General features: G+C 54.2%; 1 protein-coding gene across 6 annotated transcripts in view; it reads right to left on the minus strand.

The window, feature by feature from the left end:
• SLC25A44 (solute carrier family 25 member 44) overlaps positions 1-4,129 on the minus strand; it is a 14,686-nt gene extending 10,557 nt beyond the window's left edge. For 2 of the 6 annotated variants that reach the window (XM_032398319.1, XM_032398325.1), the window contains exon 1: positions 3,988-4,129. The gene's annotated coding sequence lies outside the window, so the exon portion shown is untranslated. Of the gene's footprint in view, positions 1-145; positions 371-3,987 lie in introns of all 6 variants that reach the window. The other 4 variants (XM_032398324.1, XM_032398323.1, XM_032398322.1 and 1 more) reach the window with 4 other exon arrangements.
• Between the last annotated feature and the right edge of the window lie 4,463 nt (positions 4,130-8,592).

Below are 8,592 nucleotides of genomic sequence, written 5' to 3' on the forward strand. Positions count from 1 at the left end.
CACACCCCCGTCCCTCTTTCTTTCCCCCCCCCTCTGCTCAAAGAAAAAGCCCCGCCCCCCCCCCCCCCCCCCCCCCGGTGAAAGGAGTTAGAAAGTTAGGGACAAGCCAAAGGTCAGAGTCCTCTTTGGTTATTAGATAACTCACTCTAGAGAAAAGAAAGAACCAGCAGAGAGCTAAGTGGTTTCCCTGAAGTCTTGAGAACCACAGGGCAGAGGACATGCCTGGCCCTTCTCACCCCTAAGCACAGAAATCATAACCTTTGTCCTGTATAATGAGGGGAGATTCAAGTGACAGGGAAGATACAGACTCTGCCTTCAAGAAACGCACAGTCTGTTCCCGAAGACAACAGCATCCATCTGGGGAATGGATCTAAGATACAGAGAGAAAGAATCCAGGTCAAAGTACTGTAACGTGGCTCTGAGGTCAAGTGTATCCCCCGCCTAAGTTCTCCAACAAAACTAGTACTAATGTAATAATTGTATGAAATCAGGAGCTTCCAACTTAAGAACTGTCAAACAGCACGTCATGATATGTTGGACATATTCTTGGTGACAACGTAATGTGTTCCTGGGTAGGACACTGGACAGTTTCAGCCAGAGGGGAAACGGGGAAGCGAAAGTGGCAGTGAGAAGTCAGGGGCTCCCCAGGCTTTGGGAGAAATCCCAACAGGCTGGGAAAGGAGGTGGCCACATAAAAGGGACAACTCTAGAAGCTGAAATGTCCCCGAAGCCAGTGCCCTGGCCAGCCTCACGTCAAGTGTCTAAACAGAGTCCATCCTCAACCACCTTCCCCAACCAAAGGTCCCAAGCAGCCTGAGGAGCTTCTCACTTTACCATGGAAGTCAGCAGAGAAGCCCAGGGAGCTTTCCGGCCCCCGCCCGCCAGCGGGACTGTGTCACTGTCACAGAAGGCCAGGCTGCCTGCAGTGCAAGCCGAGCACCTGTGCGCTGAGGGAAAACCTCAGCTTCCAGGTGAGGCAAATGGGAGGAACCCCTGGAGGGCAGAGCCCTTTGAACAGGGCAGGAATGCACGTCGACCACGAAAGCAGCAAACGATGGCTTAGAACAACCAGCTTGGCCCAAACGTGGGATGTGGGCAATGAGCGAGAGGAACGCGACCGTGTCACCTGCTGTGGGCAGAAGTGGCCCCTCCTCCCCAGCCTCAGCCGGGACACCCACCAAGCCCAGCAGTCCTCTCCTCTGAGGCTTCAAGAGAAGGCGTCATTGTCGGCCCTGCCCGGAGTGTTTGTTGTCCAGGGTCCCAAAGTCATGTTTCCAACACCACTGAGCCATGAGCAGAGAGAGACTCTAGGATTTTCTGAACACCTATCACCTCATGTAATCCTTACAACTTAACCTGTGCACAGTTAGACACTCCTGCTAAGTGAGGACACCGCAGCAGAGAAGTTAAAAGGAACAGGTCCAAGGTCACGCCGCTGGTCAGTGGTGGAGGCACGATATGAGCCGAGATTTCTCCTCTACTGACCATGCCTTCTACCCCATGGGAGGAGAGGAGTTCCAACACAAGTCACACTGTTCAGTCTAAAGCCAAGTCACTCCCACCCGTGGGCGGCAGCATTAATGCCCTCATGGCTGCTGGTCACCCAAGGGTTAAGCATAAGCTCCTGGCCCCACAGATGACCAGAGATTTCTCTAGCTTTGTTCCAGAGAAACCAAGAGCTGCCCCTGCTTTCCCAGTGTGCTGGTGGAGTGACTGACCGAGCTGAGCGGCTGGCCAGCACGTTGTTGTCACAGGACAAATACAGTTGGGCCCAAGCAAGAGAGCCTCCCGCTGGGTTCGTGCAAACTGTGTGCTAAGCAGGACAGAAAGGCAGAGCAGCGGATTCCGTCCCAGGACCTTCTGAACTTGTCAAGCTGAGTCACAAAGTACCAATATCTCTGGGGCGCCTGGGTGGCTCAGTCCTTAAGCGTCTGCCTTCGGCTCAGGTCATGATCCCAGGGTCCTGGGATCGAGCCCCGCATCGGGCTCCCTGCTCGGCGGGGAGCCTGCTTGTCTCTCTGTCTGCTCTGCCTGCCGCTCCCCCTGCTTGTGCTCTCTCTTCTTTCTCTCTCCGACAAACAGAATAAAATCTTAAAAAAAAAAAAAACAGTACCAATATCTCCTGACGAGAAGTCTTAAGGCAGGACCCAGTGCCCCGTTTCTCTGCTTTCCTCCATCGCTTACGTGTGCCTGTTGATTTTAAATTCCCAGAAGGAAGGGGGGACTCTCCAAGGCCAAAGCAGGTATCTCCTACCGTTGCCACGGTGACAGGAGAAGCCACTAAGGGTCACGCCTCAGAGGGAGAAGCCGGTACGGCGGAAGGCGAGAGGGCCTGGTACCCACTCCCTCGCCTCAAAAGTGGGGTCTCAACCTGCTCTGTTACATAACCTCCAGACTTCCTGCTGAAACATCAAAACTAGTGCCTCTTGTTTCACCCGCTGGAAAATCCTCTTGGCGGGTACCTGTATGCACACCTCCTCTAGCCGTCCCTTCTCCCAACTCAATCAGCCCCCGTGCTTCACGGCGCTTTCCCAGACCCTTGTTTGTGTGCACAGCTCCGATTCTGAATTTCCTCCATCTTTTAACAACTGCTCAGGCACAGAGGTTGAGGTGCTTCCTCTGGGGACCCAATAGATGACCCAGGATGCCCTGAAGTCATCAAATGAGATGTCAGAGGCAGAGCCTCCCCTACCAAGCCGCGCAGGGGCAAGGGACAGATTGGTGGTCTCTGCACATCTCCCTTCCACTTGCACTCTTCCTGAACCAGAAACATCACAGCAGACTATGCACTAGGTTCTGAGATAAGAGTCTGGTTCGGGATAAGGCGGTGCCATCTGGAAGGCCAGGTCATGCAGTGGAACGAACACCCGTCCTCAGGAGATCCAAGTTTGAGTTCCACTCCTGTTACTTACTGGTATGATTGGAATCATGTCACTTCATTGAAACTCAGTTTCCTCACCTGGGAAGCGGGGCCAGTCGGCCTGCCATGGCTATATAATACTGTGGAGCCACTCACCGGAGGCCACACGTGTAAAGGCGTTTTGTAACAGCAAAGCATCTCTATCACGGCACAAAGTTCTCCTAGACAATGCTGCTCTAAATCCTGGCTACTCAGAGCGGCACACACGCCGGACATCAGCTGTATTTCTTGTTAGAAATACAGAGTTTCAGGTTGCAGGCTCGCCCTGCCGAATAAGAGCCAACATGTTAACAAGCTCTCTGGGTGATTAAATGTGCCAGGTTTAATGTTAAGGATTGTCAGTATTATCATAACAACGATACAGCTACTCGAAGAGTCCAGGACCATTATGACTCCATCCTGACTTGTCACCAGAACTGCCCAGGGATGGTTACTAGACGCAGGCAGAGCTTTCCGGGCTAGCAGCCCCACCAAAGTGAACCCCCTTCTGCAGCTCCGGACCCAGCCCACAGGCTTGGGTCCCCGATTTCAGCTGGAAACAGCTGGAAACAAGATCTTTGCTTCCCCCTCCTGTTCCTCCGCTCTCCATCGCATCTGCATCGAGACGCAGCATCCTGGGAGCCACCCCCCCAGCGCGAGCGCGGATACATTTACACGCTCGCCCTCCTCTAGTCAGGGGAGGTCCCCGCGATGCTCCGACCCCTCGTTCGAGGCCATCTCCTCCCTCGTCACGGTGAGGTCCCCCCAGCTCTCCTGTGGTCGTCCACAGGCACCCACGTGATCCCTCATCACTGACACCACATGACACCCGTCCATGCAGCGCCTGGCCTGGCCCCCCGCACAGCCGCCCTGGGCCGGGGGCTCGGACCCGGCCGTGCCACGCCTCTCGCCCCGCTCCCTCCGCTGTGCGCTCCTCCGACAGGAACAGACGCCTGGCTGCAGTCGCCCCGGAGCCCCGGAGCTGCGAGGCCGGCTCCCGCGGAGCCGCAGGCACCCGCTGCCGCCGTGACAGGTCCAGGTCCTCGGAGACCGTAGCCGTCAGGCACCCCGCGCCGGCCGTTTCTTACCTCCTCCGATCAGGGAGGTTCCGCCGCGACTGAGGCGAACTCCGAGCCCGGACCTCTAGGCCACAGCGCCCACTCTAGCCTCCATGCCCGGCGACCGCCGACCCCCGCTCGCATCTTCCTCCATCTCGACCGGGCTCCCGGTACTGCCGGAACCGGAAATTGAAACACTGTCATTCCCGCCCCCCCGGGGTGGGGCGGGGCTACGCCGTGGGCAAGTCCACCAATGGCGTGCTGAGCTTTAACACCCCCCCCTTCCCCGCCCCCGAGGAGGGGGGAATGGGCGGGGCCCGTGGCCATCTTGAATTCGGGCAGAAGCCACGCCTTCGTTGGCCTCGTCATGCCCTCAGTTCTACGGCGCGTGCGTGTCCTTTCTCGGTTCTCAGAAGCCAAGTCACCTGGCCCTTCTTGAGGATCCCGTTGTAAATGGGTTACCTTGTGTTTTGGGTCTATTGGAAATCTAACTTCCAATCTACTCTGTAATTTTTGCGTAACTTTTCTCGTCTATGGTGCCAAACAGGCCAATGTGCAGCAGGAAGGACTGAGGTTAGACAACCGATTTTGAGGTTTGAGAACTCAAAAAATTGCAGGAATAGGGGCCATCCTGGAGGTGGAGTGAGTGACATTAGGGTCTCGTCCGGCTCTGAAACTACCTACATTTGGATTTAAAAGGAGAGGAAGAGCTCTTTAAATGAGCGACTGGAAAGCCTGGGGTGGAGAGTCGGTTCATTTCAAATGAGGTATTTCCACAACTCAACAACAAAAGACAAACAACCCCATTTAAAAATGGACAAAGGACTTGAATAGACATTCTTTTCCTTCCGTCAGTTCATTGGTAAGTCCCCTCTTCTGTTTGCGCAGACCAAGTATCTGGGGGCATCCTTGCATGCTTTCCGTTTCTCGCCCATCACATGCAGCCGGTCATCAGACACCATGGGCTTCATCTCAAAAATGTGGCCAGAGCTTGGCCACTTCCCACCACCTCCACACTGCCTGCATGGCCCCAGCCACCACTCTCACCTGGGTGACTCCAGAAGCTACCTCACCGGTTTCTTTGCTTCCACTCTTGCTTCTGCTATGTTCTAATCAGAAGACAGCAGCCAGGGTGACGCTTTTAAATTCTAGGTCAGATCATGTCCCCTCATCTGTTAGAAATGCTCCAGCAGTTCCCCATTTATTCGGAGTAAAAGCCAATATATACAATGGCAAAGGCCTACAGGGTCCTACAATCTCCCCCCGACCCTGCACACCCAATATCTTTCTCCCTTCATCTACTACTCTCACTCCTGCCTCAGGGCCTTTGCACTGGCTTCTTCTTATGTCTGGAAGTTTTCCTGCAGGCATCCACACAGCCTGTACTTTCTTTCATTTACTCCATTGTTTCGTTGTTCAAACTTCACCTTATCAATGAGACCTACTCTGAATCTCCTATTTAAAACTGTAGACACTCCTTCCACTCAACCTTCTTTCTGCAACTCAATTTTTTCCTTTCCAGCACATCACCATCTAATGCACCCTACCTGTTTGACTTATCTCTGTCCTCTGTCTCCCACACCAGGATGTATGCCCTATGACCACAAGACCTGTGTCTGCTTTGTTCATTAGTGTGCCATCGGCGCCTGGCGGTGCCTGTCACATAGGAGGTGCTCAGTAAATATTTGAATGAATGAAAGGATTTCAACATTGAGAGTATTATCCAGGCACACAGAAACCCAATGAAGCAGCAGCAGTGTATAAAAGGGATTATAGTGAGGTGTACATAGGGCACTGACTGCGTGATAGGTTTGAGAAGAATCCAGAGGGGATGATGTCCCAGGTGGAAGAAACAGCATGCCTCAAGGAACCTCACTGTTAGCTCCGTTAGGCAGGTTGTCTGTTCATCTCTGTGTCACCAAGGCCTGACATGATGCTGGGCACTCAGTAAAGGTTTCCAGAAAACGGTACAAGGTGCTCAGCCTTGGTGAGCATGTGGTGCAAGGTGTGTATGGAGCGACTAGAGGAAAGGCACACTGTCCCAGGAGGTTATTCTGGAGTTCTTTACTCTGGAGTGAATGAAAAGCCATTTCAAGTTTTTTTTTTTTCTTAACATTTGTTTATTTATTTGAGAGAGGGAAAGCGAGAGCACGTGTGTGCACGAGCAGGGGGAGGGGCAGAGGGAGAGGAAGAGAAAGAACCTCAAGCAGACTCCCCGCTGAGCGCGAAGTCCGACATGGGGCTCTATCTCACGACCCTGAGATCATGACCTGAGCTGAAATCAAGAGTCGGACGCTCAACCAACTGAGCCACTCTAGCCACTTCAAATTTTAGGCAGAAATTTTTTTTTAGTAAGTTCCTCTTGACCCAGGCCAGAGAATGGAGTCTGGATGCGAGTGGCAGAAAGGTGGAAGAGACAGGTTAGGGGTCGGCTCTGGTTGCCTTGGTGAGGTGGTCAGGACCTGGTGGGACTGCAGAGGTTCTGAGGAATTCCCGGGCAAGCGAGGAGGAGGAGGAGATGGGGTGGGGACCCAGCCAATGGAGTGGAGGGGTGGGAGAGAGGATGTGCTGGGTGAGCCCCAAGCCTCCACGTTGCAGTGTGATTAGCTAGCATAGGGGAACATGGGAGAGGGAGCAGGTTGGAGGGGATGATAAATTGAATTTGGGACATGTTGCGTTAGAGATGTCTGTGGTGTGTCCAAGTGGAGGTAAGCAGTAGCTAGAAGGGCAGGCCAATGCACTGTCCCCCACAAGACCTCTTCCCCAGCTTGTGGCCGGCCCTGCTGCTGTGTTATAAGCCATGTGCGGACAGGAAGTGAGTCTGACTCATGTGTCTCCTGCTGTCTAAGTCAAATTCTGGACCACAGCAAGTGCTGAGTGCATGTTTGCTGAATGGATGGATAGATGGACAGGTGGGCATCTTTCGTTAAGAGGAGGGAGAGGAAGGGGCGCCTGGGTGGCTCAGTCATTAAGCGTCTGCCTTCGGCTCAGGTCATGATCCCAAGGTCTTGGGATCGAGTCCCGCATCAGGCTCCCTGCTCGGTGGGAAGCCTGCTTCTCCCTCTCCCACTGCCCCTGCTTGTGTTCCCTCTCTCGCTGTCTCTCTCTGTCAAATAAATAAATAAAATCTTAAAAAAAAAAAAAAAAAAGAGGCGGGAGGGGAAGTAGTAGGCATGGAGACACTGTCCAAGGGAGAGAAGAGAAGGATGCTCGCAGGAAACTGAGATGCAGTGGCAGGCAGGCAGGCAGGTAAGTGAGAGAGCACACAGCCAGAGACCAAAGTACAGGTGTTGCAGGAAGAAACTGTCACCAAGGTCCAAGGCTGCTGAGAGGTCACAGCTGGAAAGCCGCTGTGGAGGCCTCCTGTCGCTGGGCATAGTGCCGGCTGGGGAGGTGGCTCGAGGTGCCTCCCGTCCCCCGGGGTGCTGACAGCCCACTCTCTGTCTCGCATCCTTATGGTTGGCTCAGGTACCTCCTGAGTGATGCACACAATGAGTGCCAGGGAGATCTTGCGGGAGAAGAATCGGCCAGGACTTGGGCTGGCTGGGAAGGTGGCACAGAGGCACCTAAATTGTACCTCAGAAGGAGATGAGGAAAGAGAAGTTTCCAGAGTGATGGTGAGGGGAGGCAGAGAAGAGGAGAGAAGGGATGTGCTTCCAGAAGCCTCTGGGTCCCCTGGATAAAGACGTCCACGGGCTTGTCCTCGTGCTGGCTGGAGCGCAGGAGGACGCTCGCTCTGGAGCTGCCCGTTTGGCAGTGAGGGATCCATAATGCTTAAAGCAGAGGGAGCTTCCTGTGCCTTCCTTCCGAGAGGTGAGGGATTGCAGCGCGGACAGCAAAGGTGGGCCGAGTCCGCTGACAGCAGATGAAGTTCCCAGCAGCCTTGTCCTGGCCCAGCGCCCTCCGGGGCCCCACTGCTCTTGGTCTAGAGGTCCACAGGGGAGCCGCAGGACGAGTCTCGCAGGTGCTTGAACAGCGAAAGCCGGGCTCGGGGTAACAGCACCTTGGGTGACGGAGGAAGATGAGGAAGGCGGAGCCGGCAGGGGAGAAAGATATTCCTAGAGAAGCCAACTCACTCCAGTGAAGAAGACACAGCAGACGGGATGTGGAGAGACTTGCGCACCTGTGTTCGTTCCAGCAGTGTTCACCGTAGCCAGGAAGTGCGACAACTCGAGTGTCCCCCAGCGTGTGAACAGGTGAAGAAGCTGCCGAACGTACCTACAAGGGCAGAGTGTTCAGCCCCCAACAAGGAAGGAAGTCCACCAACATGGATGAACCTTGAGGATGTTACGGGAGTGAAAAAAAGCCAGTTGCCGAAGGCCAAATACTGTGTGATTCCGCTTACATGAAGTACACATTGTTTGCTTTGTGCCATGTTAAAAATAAAAACATTTTTTAAAAAGAAGAAGCCCCAGAGAAAGAGAGTTATGGGAATACAGTGGCCAAGTGTGAAGGTGGCACAGAGATCAAGGCCCAGTGGGGCTTATGGGTGGCTTCAGAGAGTCGTTTTTGCAGAGAGGTAGGGGAGAAAGCCAGAGCACAGGGCATCCAAGGGGGCGAGGGCCTCTCTGGGGGAGCCATGGGCAGGCAGCCAGAAAGGACCCCCTCTGGGTGTTGGTAAGAACGGGAAAGAGA

This window comes from Phoca vitulina, unplaced genomic scaffold, assembly GCF_004348235.1.
Source record: "Phoca vitulina isolate PV1807 unplaced genomic scaffold, GSC_HSeal_1.0 scaffold115, whole genome shotgun sequence".
In the NCBI taxonomy this organism is placed as follows: domain Eukaryota; kingdom Metazoa; phylum Chordata; class Mammalia; order Carnivora; family Phocidae; genus Phoca; species Phoca vitulina.